Below are 27,776 nucleotides of genomic sequence, written 5' to 3' on the forward strand. Positions count from 1 at the left end.
TATAATTTGATCGAACGTTGCCTACCCCTGAAACGAGCATTTTCCCCCCATAGAGTATAATAGGATTCGATATTCAATTCGAGTAGTCAAATATTGAACGGCTACTCGAAACGAATATCGAACCTCGGTATGAGGTTAGCTCCTTTCTCTTCTGAGGATTTTCGTCTTCCTTGGACAAGTTGAAGGAAATGTATATTGCTACAGCTTAAGACAGGTGCATTGCTAAAGGGTCCTGGTGTAAAAGTTCAGTTTGCCACTTATATCCCCACATAATTTTCTTCATGGCTGCCCATTACTGGATCTCTTAAGTGACTCATCTTTAAAGGGATTCTATTAAAGGTGAGCGAATAGTATTTGATCGAATACCTCGCTCCCATAGGAATGCGTGTAAGCGGCCGAATACCAAGGGGTTAAGCGCATCGAAAATTCACTGCGCTTAACCCCCTGGTGTTCGGCCACTTACACACATTCCTATGGGAGAGAGGTATTCGATCAAATACTATTTGCTCATCTCTAGATTCTATCACTAGAATCCTTTTTTTTTTTCACAAACGGATTGCTTTAGAAAGGCTATTTGTCTACTACCTTTGTTATTCTGATCCGCCCCGCCGTTCCTGAGAAATTTCTTATTTCTTCCTCATGTAATTGAGTCTTCTGAAAGCACAGGGGGCGTCCCCTATGTTACCCAAAGACCCTCCAGCGACGCCTCTGTCTTGTTCTGCCACTGAGTCATCACGTGTTATCGGCGGCAGAGCTGACTGCACATGTCCATTCGGCCATTTTGCTGTAGCTTCTTACACAAGTGTCCGTTCAGCCACAGGAAAATGGCTGAACTGACATGCACATTTGGCTCTGCTGGCTGATGATGCGTGTGATGACTCGGCGGCGGAACAAGACAGTAAAGTCTTCGGTTAGCACAGAGGACGTCCTCTGTGCTTTCAGTTATATAAGGAATAAATTAATTTCTCAGGAATGGCGGCAAGGATCAGAATAACAAAGGTAGGAGAAGAATTGCCTTTTTAAAGGATATTTTGACGTCTCTGTAAAAAAATGGATTCTAATGATAGAGAATTCCTTTAAGTACCACCTAGATTATCACCTCTACTACCCCATCTCTGAAACCCCATCGATTATGATATTTCAATGTATTTTCTTAAACCATAGTTCATGTATCATTGCTGAAACCAACATTTGTGCCAGGGAACCACCATATTATGGCCACAGAATGCCTTTGGCTATGTAATCTGGAAAATCTGGAACCCTCTCTGCCACTGTCCAGACTGCAGTCTACTTTGCTGTATTCAGAAGCTGTACAAAATAAATTAAGGGCTGGGGTTTTTTGACCTACCAGGCTTTTTGTATTTTTGACTTTGGTCTTTACACCAATCTGGTCAGAATTCCAATGCAGTGCTGAACAATATATCTCATGCATTGCTATGTTTGACCCTAATTACTGTAAAGCCGGATATACACATTATGAAGACCAAAATGGCAGATTCAGCCATTTTTCTGATGAACAATGGTGATTAAATATGTAAATGCCAGGAGCTATTGGCTGAAAATATCCATCACATGATTGCGCAATTTAGTTGTTTATTTTAGTTGAATGATCCCATCATCAATTGGACGGCCGCATGACAGCCATCCGGAATCTAAAGTATGTGGCCAGCCTAAGGCTCTGTACTGCACCGTATAGTTTCTGAATAGGTGGAAAGGACGGAGCCACTTCAGACACCTCTGGCAGTTTCTTATCTCTCTCAGAACAAAGAAATCAGCCCAATCCTTATTCTTCCTAACATCTTCCATAAGGAGTAGGGTCTAGAGACCCTCAGACATTAGATGGGTGATCAGACCTATCAAAATTGTTCATTTCAGATGTTACCAGTCTAATGTGAATGGTTAGCTTAAAGAGGACCTTTCACAATCTGGGGTACATGCGGTTTAATAGACTGCTAGAAAGCCAACAGTGCGCTGAATTCAGCGCACCATCAGCTTTCCCGTTCTGTGCCCCCATTAAAGAGCTATCGGTGCCGGTACCGTAGCTCTTCACTGTCAGAAGGGCGTTCCTGACATTCACTCAGGAACACCCTTCCTCACCATAGCGCCTATAGCGCTGTACTGTGAGAGCAGTGAAGAACGCCCCCCTCCCCTCCTGATAGTACTCGTTCATAGACGTTCTGCATCATCACTGGGCTGTAAACAACGACCACTCTCACAGTGCAGCACTATAGACGCTACTATGAGATAGGGCGTTCCTGACTGACTGTCAGAAATGACCTTCTTACAATGAAGAGCTACGGTACCGGCACCGATAGCTCTTCACTGGGGGCACAGAACGGGAAAGCCGATGAATTCAGCGCACTGTCTGCTTTCTAGAGGTGTATTAAACCGCATGTGCCCCATATGGTGAAAGGTCTTCTTTAACTCCAAACAAGTTTTAATGTGTCCATTTTATATAGACACCATGACATAACACCGCAATCATACCTGTAGCGAAAGCACATTAGTAAACTAGATAAAATTTTATACCATACTATAACCTCATTCCCAGTAACATGTATTCATATTAGGAAATACAGGGATTTTGAACATGCTATTCTTTAAATTATCTTGTCATAGAACAGATCACATGAAAAAATGATGAGCCCGGGGAAGCCAGCAGCCATGTAAGCAGTGGTTCAAAGAAAGGACAATGTGACACATACATGGTCTCCAAAAGAATCCATTTTCCACTGCCAACACCTTCTGAAAGAGCTATAACAATCCATGTTTGTGAACGCCCAGTAGTATAGGGCATAAAAGAGGTGGGAAAGGGGGAAGCAGGAGGTTGAGGGCAAAGGCTGTTCATTGATATAATTGAGTGGTCTCCTAATTAAAATTCCTGCTGTTTGGGGAAGCTGCTAATTGGTCGGGAGCTCTTGTGGTTGGACATGAGCTTGACGGCTTTGTTCCCAATGTCCAGAGTAGGTGGATGGGGCATGATTAGACTGAAGGGTGATAGAGGTGAATTTTTGGATTGTGATGGTGAATAACTGTTCAAAAGGAAATGGGGCCCTAGACGGGGTGTGAGCGGAGAGCTGTAATGTTTGTGAAATAACAAGAACTCAAATCACTTTTGACAAGTGAATAGGATTGGAAATAATGTGGCCTTTTGAAAAGAACTGTTCACAAATGAGGAAAACCATGAGATAATGAGGGAGGAAGAAAAAAAAACAATGTCAAGATTTTTCTCTTCGCTAGCTCCTTTTTCATAACTGGCTTCTGTTTTAGATAGTAGCCATTTAGCATTGTATGAATGGAAATGTCTGTTATTAGAAACAAGTGGAAAGAAGCTGGCGTTTCCTCAAAAAATCTATGTGTTTGAGCATATACAAGTATGGCATCTATGAGTATATGCCACCTAAGGCTTAGTACACACTACGTATGCGGTATTAATGTCAGGAAGGCATACAAGCCTAATGTATTCTATGAGAAAAATGTATATTAATGTTATTCACTTTTGGCATACTTGTTATAATGGGCATACCTTTTTACTTTCCAAAATGCATTGGGAAATATATTGAAAAGTACATGTTGCAAGTGATGTACTAGAATAAAATTACAAAAAAAATGAATGCAATTGTTTACTAATGGGATTTTCTGGGTTATAAACATTCATATCCTCAGGACAGGTCATCGATATCAGTATGGTGGGACTATGACACTGGTGCTAGAACTACGCGGTGGATGGAGCCAGCAGCAAATGACTCTTTATACTATGGAGTGGCTCTGCCAAATTGTTAAAGATCAGTTTCCTTTATACTGAATGACAACAGTTAATTGTTGGGGGTGCCGATAGGTCAATTAGTATTGTTGACCTATCCTAAGGATAGCTACATAGTAGATGAGGTTGGATAAAGACATGAGTCCATCAAGTCCAACCTATAACCCTACAATCCCCTACAGTGTTGATCCAGAGGAAGGCAAAAAAAACCATGAGGCTCATGCCAATTGCCCTATTTCAGGGGAAAAAATTCCGATCAATTTCAAAAGCCCTTGTACCTGCATTAGGGTTGAGCTAATCTTGAGATTTCAGGATTGTTTATAAAAAATGATTTTCGATCATTTTCCAGCCAATCCCGATTGTTAAATTTGCTCGAACGCCGATCGGGATCCAATCTTTCCCAATCCCAATCACTCAACCCTATTCATGATTTATACATGAATAGGGTTGAGCCGATCTTGAGATTTCAGGATCGTTTTTAAAATACAATTTTCGATCATTTTCCAGCCAATCGTGAAATTTGTTCAATCACCAATTGGCATCTGATCTTTCCCGATCCCGATCGCTCAACTCTAACCTGCATACCAGTCTGCTATCCGTTTCATTGCTTTTAACCATTTTTTGGTAGAGGTACTGGTATGGTTAGGATCATTGTTAAGAGTCAGTGTCCACCTTCACCCAAACTTTAATCGTTTGACAGACATTATCCTAAAGCACCATCTGGTTTAGTTAAGAATTTTATGAAAGTGGGTTGCCCTGACTGCAAAGAAACCTGAAACTACAATATAACATATCCGCATCCCTGCTTTTCAGTTGGCATCTGAATTAGTAACTAGTAGAGATGAGCGAGTACTGTTCGGATCAGCTGATGCGAACAGCACGCTCGCATAGAAATGAATGGACGTAGCCGGCACACGGGGGGTTAAGCGGCCGGCCGCCGTCAAAGCGGAAGTACCAGGTGCATCCATTCATTTCTATGGAGCGTGCTGTTCGGATTGGCTGATCCGAACAATACTCGCTCATCTCTAGTAACAAGCCTTGTCTTGCCCAAAAGGCTCTTTCCACAGTAAAGGTTTGCCCCTGTCACCCCACTCATTTAGAGCCCATATATACAGCCCCTTTCTTAGAAAGTTTAATATTAGCAGTGAAGAGAGTTAAATTCTGGGATTCAATGTATTGCATAATGATTTTGTGTTGCATTTATCAAAACGGTGTTTCATGGGTAAGTCACTTTTCGCTTGAAATTGTCTCTGGTCAAACACTATATCCTTTGGATAGGGGATAGCTTTCATTTGTGATGCAACCCATTTAAAGTATTGAAGGGAATGAACAGGAAGATGAAGTTCAGTAATCGATCATGTTCCATATAAAACTTAACTTTTAATCAAAGACATCTTTACACAAATCAATAAAAGCAACTGGAGATCCCCATGTGTCGTCCAGCTTAGTTTTATATGGAACATGACAAAAAGCTGGACTTCATCCTTCCTGTTTGCTCATTATGTCCCAAGCCGGTGGGGGCTTTCAAGTCCGTGCATTCGTGATCCGGGAGTAATATTGTGAAGTGGGATTACCTTCAACATTGATGAACTGTGAGTGGGCTGTGTCTTTTCCTTTTCCCCTGTTCCTTATTGTACAATGAAGGGAATGGCATGTGTAAAATTTTTCTTTATAAATGATTACAATGTCAGTTTATTCATGTATTTTTAATGAGGCACCCTTCCTATTTCACTGTTACGGTTCTGTGTATATATATATATATATATATATATATATATATATATATATATATATATATAATATTTTTTGAACAAGACACTGCAGCGAGGTCCACAGGCCCATATGGGCGGCTGTATGTCCGAACTCAATGTGAACAGTGTGCAACACACACTGGCCGAGGTGCGGCGCAGTACTCAATGTGAAAAACTGCAGTGGCAGTGGTGTGGTGCGATACTCAATGTGAACAGGGTGCAACGAAACCCTGCCAGTTAAGCTCACTGGCCAGGTACACCAATACTGCTGAAACAAACAAGGCTGCCAAGGGTTAAACACTCACCCCAAGTCAGCAAACACACTTACCCCAGCACAGCTAGAGGTGCTCCTGCACACAGCTAGGAGTTACCAAGGGAGTTTGCATGCTCCTGCACACAGCTAGGAGTCATCAAACACACATGCCCTTGCAACAGCTAGGGGTGCTCGTGCACACAGCTACGAGCGCTTCTGCAACAGCTAGAAGCCACCACGGAAGTCTGAACATGGCTTAGTTTGACAGTCTAAATGAGGCTATCTCAGAGACCAAACCTGCTGCAGCTCCTCAGGCTGGAACAGTCTCTACTGCTCCTAGCCCTGGTGAAGAGCTGAAAGTTCAGGATTTACAGGTCCTAACTAACAGCACCCAGATAGAAGCAGAGAAACCTCACACAGAGGCCTAGCCTGGCAACCTGCCTGAATACTGGAGCCTATCCCTGAGACTATTGTCATTAAACAAGCTTCCATGGACTTTTAGGAAAATTCAATCAAAGTGTGAGCGCCGGCTCACACTATTTAAAGGGAAGTCCCATCCCAATCGGGGCAGTGGTCATGACCTCACCGCTCATGTTCAATAGGGGAGAAAAGGCACTTAGCTTGTGAGCAGCTCCAAAAGTATGAGCATGCTCAGTAGGGCGAAAGCTGGACTTAGCTTGACCCGCAGGTGGCGCTGTGTGCTGGGAGAGCAACCTGTGGGACCCAATCCTAACACTCACTTTTTGAGTGTAAGAAATGCAGAAAAGTTGCTTTTTGCTGCTGATTTTGCAGCGTTTTCTTTTAGCCATACCCAGGAGTGGATTGAGCAGAAGGAAGAAGTCTAAGGCTGGGTTCACACTGGGTTTTTTAGTCCAGAAACTGAGACGGAGACCACCTCATTTTCCGGACCAAAAAACGGGTAGCTGCAACTTGATGCCGGTGCGGTGCACTGGCATCCAGTCACACTCTCCTCCCAACCAGGCCCATTCATTGGGCCTAATCCAAAGCGGAGGGAGTGTCTTCAGGTGGACTCACGAGGTGGAACAAATGGCTCCCGGAAAAAAGAACTGATTGGCTCCCATTGTTGGTCAGGATTTTGAGGTGAATTCGGCCTCAAAATCCTGACCAAAAAACTATGTGTGAACTCAGCCTTAGTACTTCCTATATATTTCTCATTCCCTTTGTAGCCACTATTGAGTTTTGCTCAAAAAACTGTAGCAAAATCTGCAACAAAAAATTTGAGGAATATTTATCATGAGCCAAATTTGTTAAGCGTTTAGCTCTATCTTTTCTTCATTTGGACCTTTCTAAAGCAATCCTATATTTTCTACGCCACTTCTCCAGATAATACACAATAAAATTACAACTAATTATTTTAACATTCAGTACAATTTAGACTATTTTGGCATGTCTCGCGCCATATAAAATCTGCAGAACGTTTTGGCACGTTAATATTTTGCACATATTTCAAATGACATTATACCACTGAATGCTAAAAGATAGTTTCAGGCAGGACAAATAACACGATTATATGGCAAGTTTCAATCTTCAGAGTAAAATGACAATTATACAACTTCACACTTTGGCTTCAATTCATTAATTATTCTTAGGAAAGGATATTCATTTTACTTTCTATAGCTCTACAACTAACTAAACAATATGTATCAAAAGACTTGATGAGGACCATGTCGGTGGAAATTGAGGTCTCCCTTTCAATCTTTAATCACCTAAAGTAATAATAACTAGAGATGAGCGAGTAGTTAAATACTCGAGATTTGAATATTCGATTCGAGTAGTCCTCAATATTCGACTACTTGATCGAATATCGAATCCCATTATAGTCTATGGGAATCAAATGCTCGTTTCAGGGGAAACCAATATTCAACATACGGGAGACACCAAGTCCATGAGTAGCAGGAGGAGAGTGTTGAGGAGGAGTGAAGGAGAGTGCGGTACTTGGGCAGGAGTGCGGTACTGGTTCTGCAGGAGGCTCGTCTTTGACGAGGCAGAGTCTAAGATTGGACCACAATGTAGACTGCATATTTAACATTAGAGCCGTCTACATTGTGGTCCAATCTTAGACTCCGCCTCGTCAAAGACGAGCCTCCTGCAGAACCAGCGTTGACTGGCCGAATGCTATACACTGTATATCATTCAGCCAATCAACACTAGTTCTGATTGGCCAAATGCTATACAGTGTATAACATTCGGCCAATTTTTACTGCGAATAGCGAGTAGTATTCGATCGAGTACTAGTATGTCGAATACCGTACTATTCGATCGAATACCTACTCAATCGAATACTACTCACTCATCTCTAATAATAACTAGAGATGAGCGGACAGTAAAATATTCGATATTCGTTATTCGTTTTGAATAGCCACTAAATATTCTACTATTCGAACGAATATCAAACCCCATTATATTCTATGGGAAAAATGCTTAGTTTCAGGGGAACCCACAATTCGACTCAGGAGGGTCACCAAGTCCACTATGACACCTCAGGAATTGATGCCAACACCTCTGCAATGCAACTGGGGCAGCAGGGCAAGCATTCCTGGGGGAATCTAACAAGCCCAAGTCACAGTTTTACCCCACAATCACAGTCTATCAACTATACACTTTCTACACTCAAAAAAGTGGGAAAATACCTTCTACATGCTATCAAAGTGGGAAAATACCTGGAAACCTTCTTTCTTCCCCAATTGGATGGACAGAAACCAAAATTTGATGTTAAAGAAACATTTACAAGCACCCCTTTAAATCACGTTGCCCATGACAACCACAGATGGAATAGGCAATGGGAGATCCAACAGTACCCACCCTTAACTGTCATTGTGGATGTGTGTGTGTGATGTGACCCATAAGCTGAGCTACCAACAGAGATTGAGGGCCTTTAGGTGACTTCAGCCTTGCACCAGCAGAGTTTTTTTGCCCTTTGGGTGAGTTGAGCCTTGCACCTTTAAAATTGTTAGCCCCTAAAATGGTGGTTCCAGAACCATCACTCTCATTGTGTGGGATTGATGCAGTGGATTGGAGTGAGGACCCAGATATTGACCTTGATCGTGATTGTGAAATTGATAACATTTTGGCATCAAGTCCTGGGGGTAACTTTTATTTAGAGAACCGCAAAAGCGGAGAATTGGCTGCAACCACTACTACCGTTAATGGTCCTTTAATATCGGACTCTACATTAATACGTTAATAGTCCAAACAACATGCTCCAGTACTTCACATGTAGATCAGAAAACACTTTCCCTTCCAACACCAGATTTAACCAAGCTTCACCATCATCATCCTGCAGAGATGGAGCCACTAAAGGAAACCTTGCCTTCAAAGGCATGTTCTGGAGCTGTGGCTGAGCCAAATCTAAACACAGAGTCCTTTGGAACTGAAAAAAATTCACCAGCAGTGTTTTTGGCCCTTAGGGTGAGTTGAGCCTTGCACCAGCACGTGTCCCGTAACATCAGGCAAGCCCTACGTTCTGCGCTTTGCACAAAGTTCCACTTGAACACTGACGCGTGGACAAGTGCATGCGGCCAGAGACGCTACATCTCAATCACGGCACACTGACTGAACGTAGTTGAGGCTGGGACCGGGTCTCAAACTGTGGCGGCCTGCCTTGTCTCCCCGCCCAATATTCCTGGCAGGAGTGCTGAAACACCAACCTCCTCCTCCTCCACCATTAAATCGACCCCAGCTACGAGCTGGAAACGCTGCAACACTGGCATGAGGAGATGTCAGCAGGCCGTGCTGAAGCTCATCAGCTTGGGGGACAGATAGCACACTGCCTCCGAGGTGAGGGATGCCATCCAGGATGATATGGCAATATGGTTTTGCCCACTGCACCTGGGCCCAGGCATGTTTGCGTATGTGATAATGGCGGGAACCTAGTAGCAGATCTGGAGCTTTCCAGACTCAAACACGGTCCACACATGGCCCAAGTTTTCAACTTGTTGATGCAAAGGTTCTTTGAAACCTACACCATTGTGCCTGATATACTGGTCAAAGTGCGGCCATTTTTGTAAGTGAGAAGTAGCCGCTGCTAGGCTGAAAACATTCAGAGCACACTCCTGTTGTCTTCGCACCGATGGCTGGCGGAGGAAGACAAGGGGGATGAAGTGGCATTTCATGTCACTGTCCCACACGAGGCTTGAGGGTGAAGTTCAGTGCATCCCATTGCTTCAGCACGCATGGTGTGAAGGGGAGTTGAAAATGTAGGAAATGGAGAGTGACCCTTACAGTTGGGGGCAGCAAAGTCATGCCAAGTAACACACTCGCAACAAAGGCATAGTTCACATCATGGAGAGCAAACAATACTGGATTGAACAAAAATTTGTATTGAGCTTATATAGCATGACTGAATTGCTGTGTATCACACTTAGCTTTAGGGAGTACAGCATTAAAAACAGGCTTGACCATATATGGACTGAATGAACGGCTGTCTCCCACTTGTGGGGTCCAGCATGTGGAAAGCTGGATGTTGCGTATATAGACTGAATGAATTGCTATGTATACCACTTAGCTTTTGGGGGTAGACCCTTAAAAATTGGATTGAGCGGATTTAGCCTGATTGAATTGCTGTGTCTCCCACGTAGCTTTGGGGGGTACAGCATTAAAAAACTGAATTGAGCTTTTATAGTTCGACTGAATTGCTGTCTTTCACACATAGCTTTTGGAAGGTAGACCCTTAAAAATTGGATTGAGCGTACATAGCTTGACTGAATTTCTGTGTATCCCACCTAGGTTTTGGGGCTACACACAGTAGATATCTGGACTGAGCGTACATAGCCGGACCTAATTGCTCTGTATCCCTGTTTTGGGGGGACACCGCCTGGAAAGCTGGGTTGAGCGTATATTGCTGGACTGATATGCTCTGTATCCCTGTTAGGTGTTTGGGGGGACACTTCCTGCAAAGCTGGGTTGAGCATATATTTCTGGACTGAATGCTCTGTATCCCTGTTAGATGTTTGGGGAGACACCGCCGGCAAAGCTGGGCTGAGCGTATATCGACTCCTCTCCCTGCAGTGTATAGCTCTGAAAAGAGCTGTTGTTCTTCCATTTTTCCCTGCCTATCTGAAGCTAATCCCTATCTAGCCCTCAGCAGCTTGTCTGTCCCTGTGTCTGAAAGCCGGAAAATGAAACGAAGATGGCGCTGGCTATTCTTATAACTCAGAGGTCACATGTTTTTGGCAGTCAATGGGTTTTTTCAATTTTTTTCAATGCCTCCGTTGTCGTAGTTCCTGACCCACCTCTCCTGCACAGTTATTGGTGCAAAAAGGGAAGGTGGGAGGGGATACGAATTTTTACTGCGTTTGCCGTGTGGTATTCGATTGGAATCGAATACCCCGAACGGCCTGATATTCGATCGAATACCTATTCGATCGAACGGCGTTCGCTCATCTCTAATAATAACCTAATTAACAACACGTTTAACAAGATCTATATTTGATATTCTTCTATAAATTTGAAGATGTATTAATATTGTAAAATAAAGCAATCCATGTCTCTGTTTCAACAGTGCAGTCAATAAAGAGGCCTCCACCCAAACCATATCCAATGTGCAATGAAAAGTCAAAGAAACATCCAAAATCACTTGTTAAAACTTAGCTTTTAATGCAGCATGTACAAAAAATCCAAATGGCAATTTGGTAAAAACCACACCCTCTTACGCGTTTCAGAACTTCTGTCTCTTAGTCACAGCATAATTTTGGACTCTGGTAGATGGATGTTTCTTCAACTTGTCATTATTTGTCCGCCTCTGACCAAGGGGTAGACATCTCGTGCTATGGATTGTACAAGCATTTGTATCCACTTGGTACACTCATGGGTGAAAAAAAAAAAAAATTGTGTGCTTCTGTGGACCTACGGTCTGCAAAACAAAACTCAATCGTCTGAATAAACACATTTAAATGAGTGAGTACATAAGGCATCTGCTAGAAATGCAGATTCCACACTACATGAAATGCAGACATGTGAATAAGGCCTTACAAATGCAGAAGTAAAAATCTCACAAAATTGCTGGCATGTGAATATGGCTTAAGAGCTTGTCTCTATTTTGCACTATAGAGGTGCATACGGTCAGTACTGGTGTGTCATATAATTCTGATTGTATGTGAAGAACTGATTTTTTTTTTTCTGCCAGAATTTGTAGAAATATGTGGCCCATTCCATTGGACTCTGTAGGTATAGAATCTGTGACAAAACTGAATTCAACTCAGTCATTCGCGCTCTGACTTCTACCAGCTCTTGATCTCCCCTCCTCTGGGCTACAGACCCTCCTTCCTATCCAAATAGGAGGCGGACCTAAATCTATCCCTTTCCGAGTTGCAGTCCTCCCAAATGTGTTTTTAAGAAAATAGATTGGCTTCAATGGTGAAATATTGATCATTTAATGAACACAGAAAGGTCAGTTTTTGGCAAGACAAAAGTTGTCGCCTTGTCATGTGATGCCCCCAATCCTAGTGTACAGCCTCGCCGGTGCTCACTAATTGATCGGTTAATTAGTGGGTGTGTATAAGAAGAACTCCAGCACCCCAAACCTTCACTTGAACTGCAACTTCACCTCTGACAGCATGCCAAAACTCAACCCAAAGCCTTGATTTTATCAAGAGGCTGAAGACCAGATCCACTGCAGAGGTGGCTGGCACCTTTAATGTGTCTCAGCGTCAAGTACAAAGAATTAAAAAACATTTGACCAGACTGGAGATGTTTTTGGCAAGCCCGGGTCTGGCAGATGCCACAAGACAATGATTCATACTGGTCACCTCAAGTCCCTGTGTCAACTAGAACAGTTTGTAGGATTCTGCCTCGAAATGTCCTCCATGGTGGAATTAGTGCCCAGAAGCCATCATTAAACAAAAGGCAATTAAAGGCCCACAGCCTGCTAAACAGATGGATGCTGGAAAAGTGGCAGAAGGTGGATTTCTCAGATGAATCTTCAGTTGAATTACACCACAGCCATCGCAAATACTGCAGGAGACCTACTGGAGCCCGTATGGATCCAAGATTCCACCACCAAACTTAACTGTTTTCTGGGTGTAAGATCATGGTCTTGAGTTACATTCAGTATGGGAATATGCAAAACATTTGCAAGGTGGAAGGTGATATCCATAACCTAAAATATCAAGAAGTATTAGCTTCCTCTTACATTCCCAATCATAAAAGGGGTCAAATTTTGCCGCAGGATGGTGCTCCATCTCATACATCCATCTCTACATTAAAGTTCCTCAAGGCAAAGAAGATGAAGGTGCTCCAGCACTGGCCAGCCCAGTCACCAGACATGAACATCATTGAGCAGGTTTGGGGTAGGATGAAAGAGGAAGCTTGGCAGACAACTCTGGGAGACATGTTAGACTTCATTCTTTGCTATTACTGATGACATCATCAACAAATTGTATGAATCATTATTGAAACGCATGGATGCTGTCCTTCAAGTTCATGGAAGTCACACAAAATATTAAATATGGCTCTCATAGCACCACAACTTCATTCACCAATGTTAGGAAACATATCTTTGTATTTGAACTTAATTATTGGTTTGATTTTCATATAACTTTATGTGGGCAACAAAACTTTTGTCTGGCCAAAATCTGACCTTTCTGTGTTCATTAAATGATCAATATTTCAGCAGTGAAGCCAATTTATTTTCTTAACAAAAAAGAAACACATTTTGGAGGGTTTCAGCTTTCATATGAGTCATTTTTAAAACCAATGGATGAATTTAAAGTCAATTTATCAGCTTTTGATTCCACAACATGGAAAAGCGGCAGAACTTTTGTCAGGGACTGTACATAAACTCCTAAATAGGGCTGAGCGATTGGCATCGGATCTCGATCGGCGATCAAGCAAATTTCACGATCGTGATCAGCTGGAAAATTATCGAAAATCAGATTTTAAAAACGATCCTGAAATCTCAAGATCGGCTCAACCCTAGATGTTGACAAAAGATCTATAATAAGAAAAAGATTTTCCTAATGCATTTTTTGTATACATTGCTAACTAGGGAATATTCTTTGAATCGACAGTAGCCAAAGAATTTCAATGGCACCACTTGGCTAATTTTACTTGGCCAGTATATGCTGTGGTCAGTATCAAGTCTCTGACCTTCCACTATGTCACGCAGGATATGTACTGTATGTTGTCTCATGTGCAAGTAATAAAATAATGTAATTAGCATTAACTAGAAATAAACAATTATTCCAATTACAAAGAATAGTCAAACTTTTAACAACTGAAACAAACATGGGACGTGTTGGATGTGACATATCACAATTTTTATGATATGAACCTTATACTTCTATCACGATCATTTCTAAGACTCATTCTCCTGATTCATTTATTGGACTTGTTTGTTTGACTTGTTCATTTTTTTCCATCTCTGTACTACTCCTTCAATTAACAGATGGTGTCTATTTCACAATATGCTAATTCCGCATACATGCCCAGTGAATTGAGATGCAAATCCTTCCCTTTATATACTGGAATCTTAATTCAGAGACCCACGGCTGGCTATGCAACTGTCATGGCATCTGGGAGTGTCACCTTCTTGAGGTGCTATTAATCCCTATCCTGATGCACAGTATAATTGTATTTCCCATGCTGCATTTAGGTTATTTGCTTTTATTTTTCCTGAAGGTTCTTTCATGAATTATGTATTTTAATAAATTGATGTGTGTTTAGATTTTGTTTCCTAAACCAATATAAATAGTGACCAAAAAATGATGGTCCTGTCTCCACATCTGAATGTGCACCGCCAGTCCATTCACTGTCTATGGGACATAAAAAATCCAAGTACTGCACTCGGCTATAGTGAATGAATGGAGTGCATGATCATACTTTTACTTGGGACTAGGTAACAATTTTTGGTACATTAGGTGACTGGCAGTCTTGAGGTACATCCACAAAGAGAAATCTGCCAAAGATTTGAGAGCAGATTCTGCCCTTAATCTGCCTCCCGTTATTTTCAATGGGAGGCAGAGATCGCAACACGACGTCCTGCTCACCTTGATGCAGCATCCTTGCAGGGAGTCCCTGAAGCTCAGGAGTCCCCGATGATTAGGCTCAATCATCCAGGTCTAAATCAACAAAGGAAAGTTTTGATGCAGGGGCAACGGCGTTCCGTCACGGCAATCCCATGGCTAAATATGGCAGCAGAAAACGAAGAGTAATTTCTCTCCACTTTTTATCGTGTGAACCTAGACTTATTTTGGAGGTAAACATTTTGAAGAGGACCCAGTACAAAAGCAATGCTCTGATTCCTTCAATCTCAGAATTTGTGGCACACACTTTCACACTAACACACTTTCACACATCAGAGGATTAGACACACAGCTCAGCACACATCAGAGGATTAGATACACAGCTCAGCACACATCAGAGGATTAGATACACAGCTCAGCACAGATCAGAGGATTAGACACAGCTCAGCACACATCAGAGTATTAGATACACAGTTCAGCACACAATATCACACATCAGAGGATTAGATACACAGCTCAGTATACACCATCACACATCAGGATATTAGATACACACAAAAAAAATTGAATCTCCATTGAAAGTGATACATATCATAAACTTATCCTAGTAATATGCTGTTACTTAAAGGGGTTTCGCTTAGAAAAACATTGATACAAAAAAAAAAAAAATGACACACCTGTCAATGGGTTCTGTGTGGTTTTGGTTCTTTTGTAGTGAACTCTAATGGATAACCAGGAGAATAACCAAACTATTTGTTATGAAGGTATTTGCACCACAGCTTTGTAAATGAAGGGTTAACTGCCATTTTATGAGAGATAATATTAATTTCCCATTTCTTGATTGAACAGCAGGTGAAAAAAAAAAAAAAGATGTTTTTAATCCACTGCTTGTCTGACGCTTTCTACTGGTTTTTCATAGTCAGATTCTTCTTATTTTTAATAATAAATGGTATACTTCAAAGAAAAGTTCTAAGGTTTAATACAGCAGAAGATCAGAGGTGTCATTTCAGAGGAGATTCAGAGATCGGATGGTTATGACGCCTTGAAGGCCGCCTGCATTTTTGTTTAACAGTTTGAGGTCAATGTTGATCCGAGTCTGGGTCACCCATTTCACAGCCTGACACATTGCAGTCAAAGGAGAACTTCATCTAACATGCAGGTCACTACTGAGGTCTCTAAATTGTAATGAAAGCACTGATGTCGTTTCTTTAAGTGTCGGGCTATTGTTAGATTTTAGAACTGAGGTGATTGTGTGTAGCATTTACATTTATTTTTGAAGAATTGTGCATGACAATTTCCTATAGATTTGGAAGATCAATCTGGAAAAACTTTGTGCATAATATTTGTTATAAGATGGGTCACAATCTCTGCTCAAAGGTTTAATCAAGGATGTCAAGGGTGTAACTATTAGAGATGAGCGAGTACTGTTCGGATCAGCCGATCCGAACAGCACGCTCCATAGAAATGAATGGATGCACCTGGTACTTCCGCTTTGACGGCGGCCAGCCGCTTAATCCCCCGCGTGCCGGCTACGTCCATTCATTTCTATGCGAGTGTGCTGTTCGGATCGGCTGATCCGAACAGTACTTGCTCATTTCTAGTAACTATCAGTGTAGCAGACGTAATAGCTGCTATTGGGCTCAATCACTAAGTGGGGGCCACTTCCAATGAGACAATAGATGCGGTTAGTTATAATAATGGATGATGGAAGAAGTAGAAAATTGAATGTGCATCCATTACTTTACAAGGCGCCATAATGGCTGCATGTGACATCATTATAATTACTTTCTTCATATACATAGTGATCTTTTTGTGTGTGCATTATTGTACAGTGATATCACTGTGTGCATTATCCTAATATTGTCATATCATTCACTGTGTATGCTATTCATGTACTGTGACATTACTGTTTGCATTATTCCTGTAACATCACTCATGCATTATCTGTTTCAGTGTAGCACTGCCCACATTCCATCACGTGAAGGTTGTTATGCCTATAAGGGAAGCTCTGGCTGGTCTAGTCAGAGCTCCGAGATGCTGAGTGCTGCCTCATTGTCCAATCCTGAACTGAGCAGAATATTGAAACTGCTAAGGTGCCTGCTATTGATTGCACATTTTTTCTCCAAAATACACCTGTTGCACCTACAAGTCCCCAAAATGGACAAATTTTAATTTAAAAATATGACTGCTATGTGTATATAAAGAAACCATGGGAAAGCATGTTAGGAATAGGGCCACAGTCTCCGCAATGGTGTATGGAGGTTACCGGACCGTTCCTCTTTTTTGCTCCCGGCCCCCCACCTTCTAGGTTTCAGATGTCAGACCAAAACTTCCACGGCACTGTGCAGAGGTTACCGATCCCCTCCTGAGCTGGACCTCTAACTTACATGGCAGCAGATCAGACGGTGGGCTGGAACCTATTTAAGAGTGGCCCATGCTCCGGCTCACAGCCGGCTATTCAATTTTCTGATGGTAAGTTCAGCATTTGCCTGTGTTTGTGACTCCTGTTTTGTATTTGTCTTGGTCTCCTGATTGTGTACTGTGTCTAGTCCTGTTGATGATCGCAGCTTGCCTTTACACCTCTGTTCCTTGAACCTGACTTTGTACTGCTTTTCTCTCCTGCTACCGACTTGGCCTGCTTGACCTTCCCTATGGATTACCCTTAATATTGTGCTGCCTTCCCGTTGATGACCCGGATTGGATGACTACGCTTCGGTACTCTGCTTCCATCGACCTGCTACTTCCTGCCACTGCCTTCTGGTTCCTCAGACCTACAGCTCAACTCTGAAGACCTGCTGGTAAGAGTTCTGCTCTATCTGATAGGGCAACCAAGTCCATCCTCACCATAAGGGGCTCTGGTGATCATCTCTGTGGGGTTGGAGTTGTTACGGTTCGGGTGTGCTGGATACTCAGTGCCATGTTTGCCATTCTATTGGCTCGTTTCTGCATCTACTATCCTAACCATACCTTCCCCCAAAACAGGCACAATTGTGTAGCATTTTAAATGTTTAAATGCTAAACTAGCATTTATGGTTAAACTAGCAAACAGGAAAACAACCGGGTACCCCTGGTTGTCACATATAACCCACACCTGGAGATGCTGAGAGGAATTACACGCAAACTACATCCACTACTACAAAAAGACAGCTGTCTAAAATCCATATTTCCAGACCCCCCCCCCCCCTCTCCTGTGCTATAGGCAGCAACCAAACCTCAGGAATATGGTGATTAGCAGCTCACTGTCACCTCCAACTAAAACCGCAACATTTCCATGTGGACAGAAAAGATGCAAAACCTGCCCTCACATACTGACCACTGACAGGATAGAGATACCAAACTCTAACAGGGGATATAAAATCCCAGGTACGTTCACCTATAACACAGCTAATGTGGTGTATTTAATAATATGCACCAAATGTTCCACTGAAAATCTGTATGTTTTAGAGACCGGTCAGAAGCTCAGAATGAGAATGAAAGCACATTGCCATACGATTAGAGAACAAAGACTGGAAGTTCCTGTGTCAAAACATTTCTGCAATGAAGATCATAATATCACCAATGACATGAAAATTTAGATTTCAAGAGTGAATTTTAAATCAAGGAAACAGAGACGGATTTATGAGTACAAGTGCATGACCCTATTTAACACTCTGGAGAATGGAATGACTCTTTCACATGGGTTCATGTCATCCTACAGAAATCAGTGAACTTAGACAACCATAAAGATAAGAACCTGGGAACTGTTTACGTGTATATACCAATAAGCCTCTTCCCCCTTCCCCCCCCCTCCCTCCTAAAATTCTATCCCTGTGTGTCCTGTTGTACATAAATATGTACCCTCAGAAATTGTTTTTAGTTATATCTGAAGAAGAAGTCGGGAGCTTTGAAACCTTATAATCTGTCATCATTAAGAGTTAGCCATTATAAAAGGTATCATCTACTGAAGACTTTCAAGTTTTCCGGGGTTTTTTTTAGAATTTTTGTGCCAACTTGTGCAAATCAATCCTATGATAGTGAGTTCCATAGCCTCACCCTGCCCCCTTTGCAATGCTACAGGAGTGGGTGTAAAGAGATGATTAGAAAGATCTCTGTACTGTCCATTCATATATTTGTACATTGTAATTTCTATAGAGGGAAAACAATGTCCTTGTCCCAAACATCTATTCCTCTCTTGATGATTTTATTTGCCTTGGCAGCTGCTGCCTTGATAAAATTCAGTTTATTGTCAACCAATATGCCTAAGTTGTTTCACTGGGAGTTTTACCCAGTATTTTATTATTTAATAGATAATTGTACAACTTGTTTCCATGGCCCAGGTGCATAATTTTGCATTAATCCACATTAAAGTTAATTTGCAATTTCTCTGCCCAAGCTTCCATCTCTCCGATATCTCTCTGAATTATTACAATTTCTCCTCTGTGTTGACTACCGTACAGAGCTCAGTGTCATCTCGAAATATTGAGATTCTACTCTGTAAACCCTCTACCAGGCCATTAATAAAAACATTAACAAGAACAGGATTCAGTACAGACCCCTGTGGTACCTCACTGATAGCTGTGACCCAATCCGAGTATGTATAATGCAAGGTGCCAGGAAAGATGGATGCCCTGCCACCTTGAGTTCATTTGCAGACTCCAGTGTACAGGTCGAATATGTCGGCAAATAATCTCAAGATGGCAAAACGTCCATTTTTCTCTATGTGTGTGAGAGCAGAGAGATGAGTCATCAGCAGCCTCTCTGCTCTCGCATACATTGCAGATGGTGCTCACAGACACTTCCAGGGTGCACGGTAGAGTCTAATTAGCATGTAGATAAAAACGGGCTCATTGCACTACTGTGCACGGGCTACCGTGCACAGTAGATCTATGCAATGATAGACACAGGGAGCTGCAGCCCCTGCTCTGCCTAGATCACTACTTAGAAGACGACGAAGGACCTTGTAGTGACGTCATCACATGGACAAGCCAATCACAGAGCAGTAGTGACATCACCACATGTTTTTTTCCAGAAGCAGAAGAGACAGTTGGAGCTGGTGAATCGAAAGCAGGAGGAGGGACTTAAATAGAAGAACCAAGAGAGGAGGCCATGAACAGGGTATGACGTGAGGGGTGCAGTGATAGAGCCCTTTAAGATATACCTCTGTTTGTAATGTTTTAGCTCAAGTTTAATACAGCAAGATAAACTGTGACAAAAAGACAGTACAAAGTTTCTATCCCTTTCAGAAAATTGAAATTCCAGCTCCACTTCAAATGACGAGAGTAAAGATAGCACAAAGGGTGTCCGTCCAAAAGAAGTCGTGTATATATACTTGAAAGCTGATGTTTTGTTACTGTATGGATGAAATGTAACGCTATGAACCATGATTGTTTTCTAATTGCTTTATGGGTTGCTGAGAAGGTCATGCAGTGTTGTATTTGTAGACCCTGAAAGAGTTGTGGTCAAGCAGGTCCGCAATCGTTTCGTGTGAGCGCCCACTCCAAATGCAACTGCTGTTTCTGTATCTTCCATCGATTGACCGCTGTTCCATGTAACTTTTTCCACTGTAATAATACTACGAAGAGAAGACTCACAATTCTGATGATCGGTTAGTGTCCCAGTTCTACTATGTGAACAGGTGATAAATATTGATGCTTAAAACATCCTTGAAACTGATGAATATGAAGACAGAGGACTTCTTCTATACTACAAGTTGCGTTGTTATATGACATTAATCTAATGTAAGTATGTTTAGTTTCTATTGCCAGATGCAAATGATAAAAATATCCAATTTTCTGGATAATAATCTGTTAAATAATGGTCCATGCACCAAAATACAGCAATATCATAAACATCGGAATATAGAGCATCTTAAGTCCTTCACAAGGGTCATTGGTCCCGTTTTTCTTGTAGTAGAAGACTTAGTACAAGATGGATGAGACCAGTCACCTTATTTCTTTCATGCCGCTATGGTCCTGTATAATCAAGACCCTTATAAAACAATACTCTTTTCTAGCTCGACACCGTCAGCAAGGACAAAAACATTATCCTACAGGGATTTCGTCTTGATCTTTAAGAACACTGTGCGAGAGAGCCATTATATCAAATTAAAGCACCTTTGGCTTAGAAGTGTTTTAATCATTTTTCATCACATTTTATAAATGTCCTTTGACATACAGTATTTTATTCCCCCAAATATGTTGTAAGGAGTAGAACGAAATCGCAAGCCTGTGAATATTGCAGGCTTAAAATAGTAGTTGTGAGCAATGATAAAATATTTCCAATATTATCTCCCCCAAAGTAATATTTACGACCAGATATTGATTTATCATTGCAATGGTTGTCGGTTGCATGTGTTCAAATTAGACAAGTCTTCTCAAATAACTTAGTAAATAGTTTGACAGGGTAGAAGAATGTCAAAAAATGGCCAATTTATTTTTAAATGTCGATTGTGAGCCCCATATAGGGATCAGAATGTACTTTTTTTTCCTATTAGTATATCTTTTTGTAGAATGGGAGGAAATCCACGCAAACATGGGGAGAACATACAAACGCCTTGCAGATGTTGCTCCTGGCGGGATTCAAACCCAGGACTCCAGCATTGCAAGGCTGTAGTGCTAACTACTGAGCCACCATATTGCCCCTAAAAAAAAAAAAAAAGGATAATTTATGTCACTTCTGCTGCTTGTACATTTTTGTTTTTGCTTTTTAAATGTAGATTGTGAGCCCCACATAGAGCTCACAATGTACATTTTTTCCCTATCAGTATGTCTTTTTGGAATATGGGATGGAAATCCATGCAAACACAGGGAGAACATACAAACTCCTTGCAGATGTTTTTTTTGCCCTTGGCAGGATTTGAACACCAGGGCTCCAGCACTGCAAGACTGCAGTGCTAACCACTGAGCCACTGTGTGGCCCCTGCTGCTTGCACATTTTAGAGTTCTGTAATGGAGATCTGTGTTATGTGATGTTGTCAGGGACAGGGCCAGAGCCATTGCAGCGCTGTGTGGAGGCTGCCGGGTCTCTCTCCTGTCTGCACTCCCGATTCTCCTGCTTTCGGGTCTCTGGAGCTAGGCCAGGAGCCTCCGCCGCGTTGTGCGGGGATTGCCGGTCACACCTGAGCCAGACAGGGGACTTCCGGATTTCGGCCTAGCGGTGGGCCAGAGCCTATTTAACCCTTAAGTACTATCATGGTGTCTATCATGATGATATGTGTATAATAGTGGTGTATGATAGACACCAGGATAGTACTTAAGGGTTAAGGAGGGCTCTGGCCCGCCGATCGGCCGAAAACCTGAAGTCCCCCTTCCGACTTAGGAGGAGACTGGCAACCCTCGCACAACACTAACGAGGTTCCGGCATGCTTCTCGAGACCCAAAAGCGGGAGACTTGAAAGCGCAAACAGGAGAGGGCCGTCAGCCTCCGCACATCGCTGTGGGTGCTCCGTCCTTGTTCCTAACAGATGTACTGTGGCTTATTTACATGAAAATTCAATTTTATGCTCGCTCATGTAATATTACACAATTATCTTAGGCTAAAACCTTTACAACAACTATAAAAGGAATGTCTGATGAGTCTATTGAAAAACACCAAAGAGGAAAATGAACGATAGGCGGTATCAACTTAGTTATCTTCTTCATCTGCTTGGACAACATCGATTCCTGGTAGTAATTGTTTTCTAATTGGCCTGCAGCTGCTTATCTATCTGAGATAATTACTGGAAAGAAAGGTGGAGAAACTTTATTCTTAAGAACTTGCATATTGACAAATGTTAAATCAATAGCGAGGTCACTTTGGACAGATGGTTGGTAAAATGAGGTCAAGGGTAGGTAAAAGCCTCAGGTTCTATTCTTTTACTAATTGCTTTTAAATGTGACACCTACATTCCAGGAGAGCCCACGTTTTTTTCACACGTGAATGAGGAGAAATTATATTTCTTGTTGTCTATTAGAGATGAGCAAGTAGTACTCGACCGAGTAGGTATTCGATCGGATACTACAGTATTCGAAATACTCGTACTGGATCGAGTACCACTCGCTATTCGAATGTAAAAGTTCGATGCAGAACCAGCATTGATTGGCCGAATGCTATACAGTCGGCCAATCAACGCTGGTTCTTCTCCTACCTTTAGAAGTCTTCTCCGTGCAGCGTCCCCGCGGCGTCTTCCGGGTCTTCATTCACTCTGCCAGGCATCGGGCCTGGGCAGAGCCGACAGCGCATGTCCGATGCCTGGCAGAGTGAATTCAGAGCTGGGACGCTGCACGGAGAAGACTTCTCGGAGGATCCAGCCCGACCCTCACTCATGAACTTGGTAAGTATAATTTGATTGAACGTTGCCTACCCCTGAAATGAGCATTTTCCCCCCATAGACTATAATAGGGTTCGATATTTGATTCGAGTAGTCGAATATTGAGGGGCTACTCGAAACGAATATCGAACCTCGAACATTTTACTGTTCGCTCATCTCTATTGTCTATGGAATCTAACCTATATCAATATAAATGTCCATGGTCAAGTTAATGCGCAGAACAAGCTCCTGCCAAACATTTTATATATCAATCTAACATTAATAAAATGTATAGAGAATTCTCAGAATTTGGAGAACATATAACTAATCGGCAAATACGTAAGTAGAGCAGTAATTTTCTGAGTCACGACAATTACCGATGGTGCTCAATATTCTCCGCAAATGCATTAGTACAAATTTAATGGCTGGTTTCCTGATTTCAAGAAGTCAAAAATAACATCCAACATATCTGAATGGCTCTCAAAGCCTTGTTAGTAGCCGGCCTAACTAGGATCAATTTGATATCCTTTTTTAGTCATTACCTCTTCAGGACAAGGTCATTTTGGTTTTTGGCTTTCAGGACAATACAAAATTGGAAAATGTATACTTCTCCCCATTTCACCAATTCAGAACAAATTTTTTCTGCTTCAGTCCTGTAACATGGAGAATTTTGGATCTTGGGACTCCCTGTACTGTACATATTGTAGCATTTAATTAAACAAGCAATAAAAATAATATAATTCCACCATGTTTTTCCTCTCTATAATCTGCATACATTAGGGTTGTGCCGATCTTGAGATTTCAGGTTCGTTTTTAAAATCCGATTTCCGATCATTTTCCATCCGAACCTGATCCCAATCCCAATCCTGATCCTATTGCAAGTCAATGGGATTTTTTAATGACCGAAAATCGGATTTTAAAAATGATCCCATTCACTACACAGCGTGAAGGCTTCAATTTTTGGACTCCACGCTGTGTAGTGATTAAAAAATCCGCCGGCTACTTAGTCCCCCCTGCTGTCTGGTTACCTGCACAGAACCACTGCTCCCTCCCCTCCCGACGTGTACGCCGCTCCCCGGAGCTCCGGGCCATTGTTTTCTGTCCGTTTATCTCCGTCGCCGCCTCCCTAGTGCAACACTCACCTCTCCCCTCCCTGTACCCGCCCACATTCTCCTAAGCCACAACAAGTCCTGCCTACCCCCAGCAACAGTAACAGTAGTCTAGGGAGGCGGGGGCACACATGGCGTTCTGCCGGAGTTTGAAAGAGAAGAGAGGACAGAGAACAACGGCCTGGAGCTCCGGAGAGCGGCAGTGGTTCTGTGCAGGTAGTGATTGGTATCGGAATTCCGTTCCCGATCTTTTTCAGGCGTGATCAGAACCCGATGACGATTGTGAAATTTACTCGATCGCCGATTGGGATCCGATCTTATCCGATACCGATCGCTCAACCCTAGCATACATATTTTTGTCGTACATGCTGTGACCTTAGGAGAATATCAACCATTGGGAATAATATTTAGTGTACATGTGTTTTCTTAAAGAAAAACATATTTTATTTAAAAATGTGTTTTAGGTAAAGTTATTCAATATTTTATGAAACTTTTTTTAAGGTATTTTTTATGTAATTCTTCTGGAAAGGCTTTCTATAAAAGGTATTGTAGAGTGTCTTTGGCATTAATAGAAAAAAATTCTAAAGAACATTTGTGAGGTGAAACACTGATGTTGGATTAGAAGACTTAATCTCTAGTTGTTATCAATGGTGTTCTGCGAGGTCAGAACTTTGTCCAGGCCAGTCAAGTTCTTCCACACAAATGCACCCAACCATGTCTTTGAGAAGCTTTGTGTACAGTCATGCTGGAACAGAAAGAGCCATTCATATTCCTTTTGCATACAATTGTGCAAAATGTCTTGGTATGCTGAAGATTTTCCTTATATAGGCCCTTTAATGTTTTTCAGTGATGGCACTAGAACTAAACGTTGCACTTGGCATAAGGCAGGGAACATTCTCCTGAAATTTGTCAAACCCGAACTCATCCATAAGAGTGCCAGATAGTTAAAGAGGACCATTCATGTCCTCGGGCACATGTGGTTTTATATACCGCTAGAAAGCCGATGGTGCACTGAATTCAGTGCACTGTCAGCTTTCACGTTATGTGCGCCGAGGGATGAGATATCGGTGGAAATACCAATACTCTGCAACGTCAGAAGGGCGTGCCTGATAGTCTAACTGGGAACGCTCCTCCTGACAGTACTGTGTGTAGTGCTATACTGCCACAGATTTATTCATGTATTTATATAAAACTGTCACAAATGATGACTGATGTGGATGATGGCAAAGTCAGGTTAAAAATGCCATTATTTTATTCATTATAGAATAAAATCTAAAGTTATCCCCCTCATCCACAAGGCTCTCCATAATGCCGCACCTCCCTACATTTCCTCCCTCATCTCTGTCTATCGCCCAACCCGTGTTCTCCACTCACTTAATGACCTAACACTTACATCCTCTATTATGAGAATCTCCCACGCTTGTATACAAGACTTCTCCCGAGTTGCACCACTTCTCTGGAATGCTCTACCCCGGACAATCAGATTAACTCCCAATTTCTACAGCTTCAGGCGCAAATTTAAGACACATCTTTTCAGACAGGCCTATCACAGTTTCTAACGTAAACCCTTAACCCTCCTCTTTCCCCGCTCCCACATTTCCTCACATGATATGATGTCATATCAGGCTAACTTTATAGGTCCAAGCTCCATCCACATGTTAAAGGACACGACTGTTGACGGCTCATAAAGTTTTATGTTTGTGTAATGACAGTCACCTCTATTACAAAAGTGTCTGACCTCTGTATAAGCAATGCCGCCCCTGCTACCTCTCGTGTCACCCCCTTTACCTCATAGATTGTAAGCTCTTACGAGCAGGGCCCTCAGTCCCATTGTGTGAAATGACTTTCTTTGTAATGTATCTTTCTGTCTGTATTTGAACCCTACAAATTGTACAGCGCTGCGGAATATGTTGGCGCTGTATAAATAAAATTTATTATTATTATTCCAGAAAACTAGCATAACCAAATTAATCCCCTCCATTTATAAAATTCTAACCCTTTACAATTGCTATGTAATATCAGTCAATGCACAAATAAAATCGGAACTCATTCCTACATGATGACAAATAATATCGCCAGGGGATTTCTACAGATGTTCAGCTTACAAATATACTGTCACAGTCAGGTGAGAAGAACATGTTAACCTTTATCTCATAATTAAATATCTATTGTTTTGCTTACATTTCTAGATGAAACCACTTAGGTGATGATATTTGCCTAGAATTAACTAGAATTAACTAGAGATGAGCGAGTAGTATTCGATCGAGTAGGTTTTCGAACGAATACTACGGTATTCGAAATATTCATACTCGTTCGAATATTACTAGCTATTCGCAGTAAAGATTCGATTCAGAACCAGCATTGATTTGCCGAATGTTATAGCATTCGGCAAATCAACACTGGTTCTGCAGCAGGCTCATCCTTGCTAGTCGGGAGACCAGGCATCTTGAGTTATGGGGGTGCTGACTTTTTCTCATAGGAATGCATTGACCAGCGTTGATTGGCCAGTGTACAGCATTCAGCCAATCAACGCTGGTTCTGCCAGAGGCACGTCTGTGAGGAGGCGGAGTCTAAGATTGGACCACAATGGAGACTGCTGTGGTCCAATCTTAGACTCCGCCTCTTCATAGACGAGCCTCCGGTAGAACCAGCGTTGATTGGCCGAATGCTGTACACTGTATAGCATTCGGTCAATCAACGCTGGTCAATGCATTCCTATGAGAAAAAGTCAGCTCCCGCATAAACGCAAGCTGCCAGCTTTCCAGATTAGCAAGGACGAGCCTGCTGCAGAACCAGCGTTGATTTGCCGAATGCTATACAGTGTATAGCATTCGGCCAATCAATGCTGGTTCTGCAGGACGAGTAGGAGTCCGCAGGAGGACCCCCCCCCCCCGAACAGAATATCAGCAGAACTGCAATTAAAGCGCACCGACCTCAGACTATAATGGTGTCCGTGCACTTTACCTGCACAGCGCTCCTCCTAAACACTCTCCTCCTGCTACTCGTGGACTTGGTGACTCTCCTAAGTGGAATAGTGGTTTCCCCTGAAACAAGCATTTTTTCCCATAGACTATTATGGGATTCGATATTCGATCGAGTAGTCGAATATTGAGGCTCTACTCGAAACGAATATCGAATCTCGAATATTTCACTACTCACTCATCTCTAGAATTAACCACTATCATTACATATCATGTCTTCACTCTATCTGAAACTAAATCTCTCTAAGACTGAACTACTACTGTTTCCACCGTCTAATAGATCTGTCCCTGATATATACATTGCACTCTCAGGCCTTACTATAACTCCTAAGCAACAGGCCTGCTACCTCAGGGTTGTGTTTGACTCAGACCTTTCCTTCACCCCCCATATTCAATCACTCAAACGCTTATGTCATCTCCACCTCAAAACCATCTCCAGAATATGCCCTTTCCTTACCAGAGATACATTAAAGACACTTATTGTCTCTCTGATTCATTCTTGCCTTGACTACTGTAGCATACAATATAATCTTATCCCTCTAATCCACAAGGCTCTCCATAATGCTGCACCATCCTTCATTTCCTCCCTCATTTCTGTCTACCGCCCAACCTGTGTTCTCCGTTCACTCAATGACCTAACATTTACATCCTCTATTATCAGAACTTCCCACC

The sequence above is a fragment of the Leptodactylus fuscus genome, chromosome 10 (genome assembly GCF_031893055.1).
Source record: "Leptodactylus fuscus isolate aLepFus1 chromosome 10, aLepFus1.hap2, whole genome shotgun sequence".
NCBI classification, from domain to species: Eukaryota; Metazoa; Chordata; class Amphibia; order Anura; family Leptodactylidae; genus Leptodactylus; species Leptodactylus fuscus.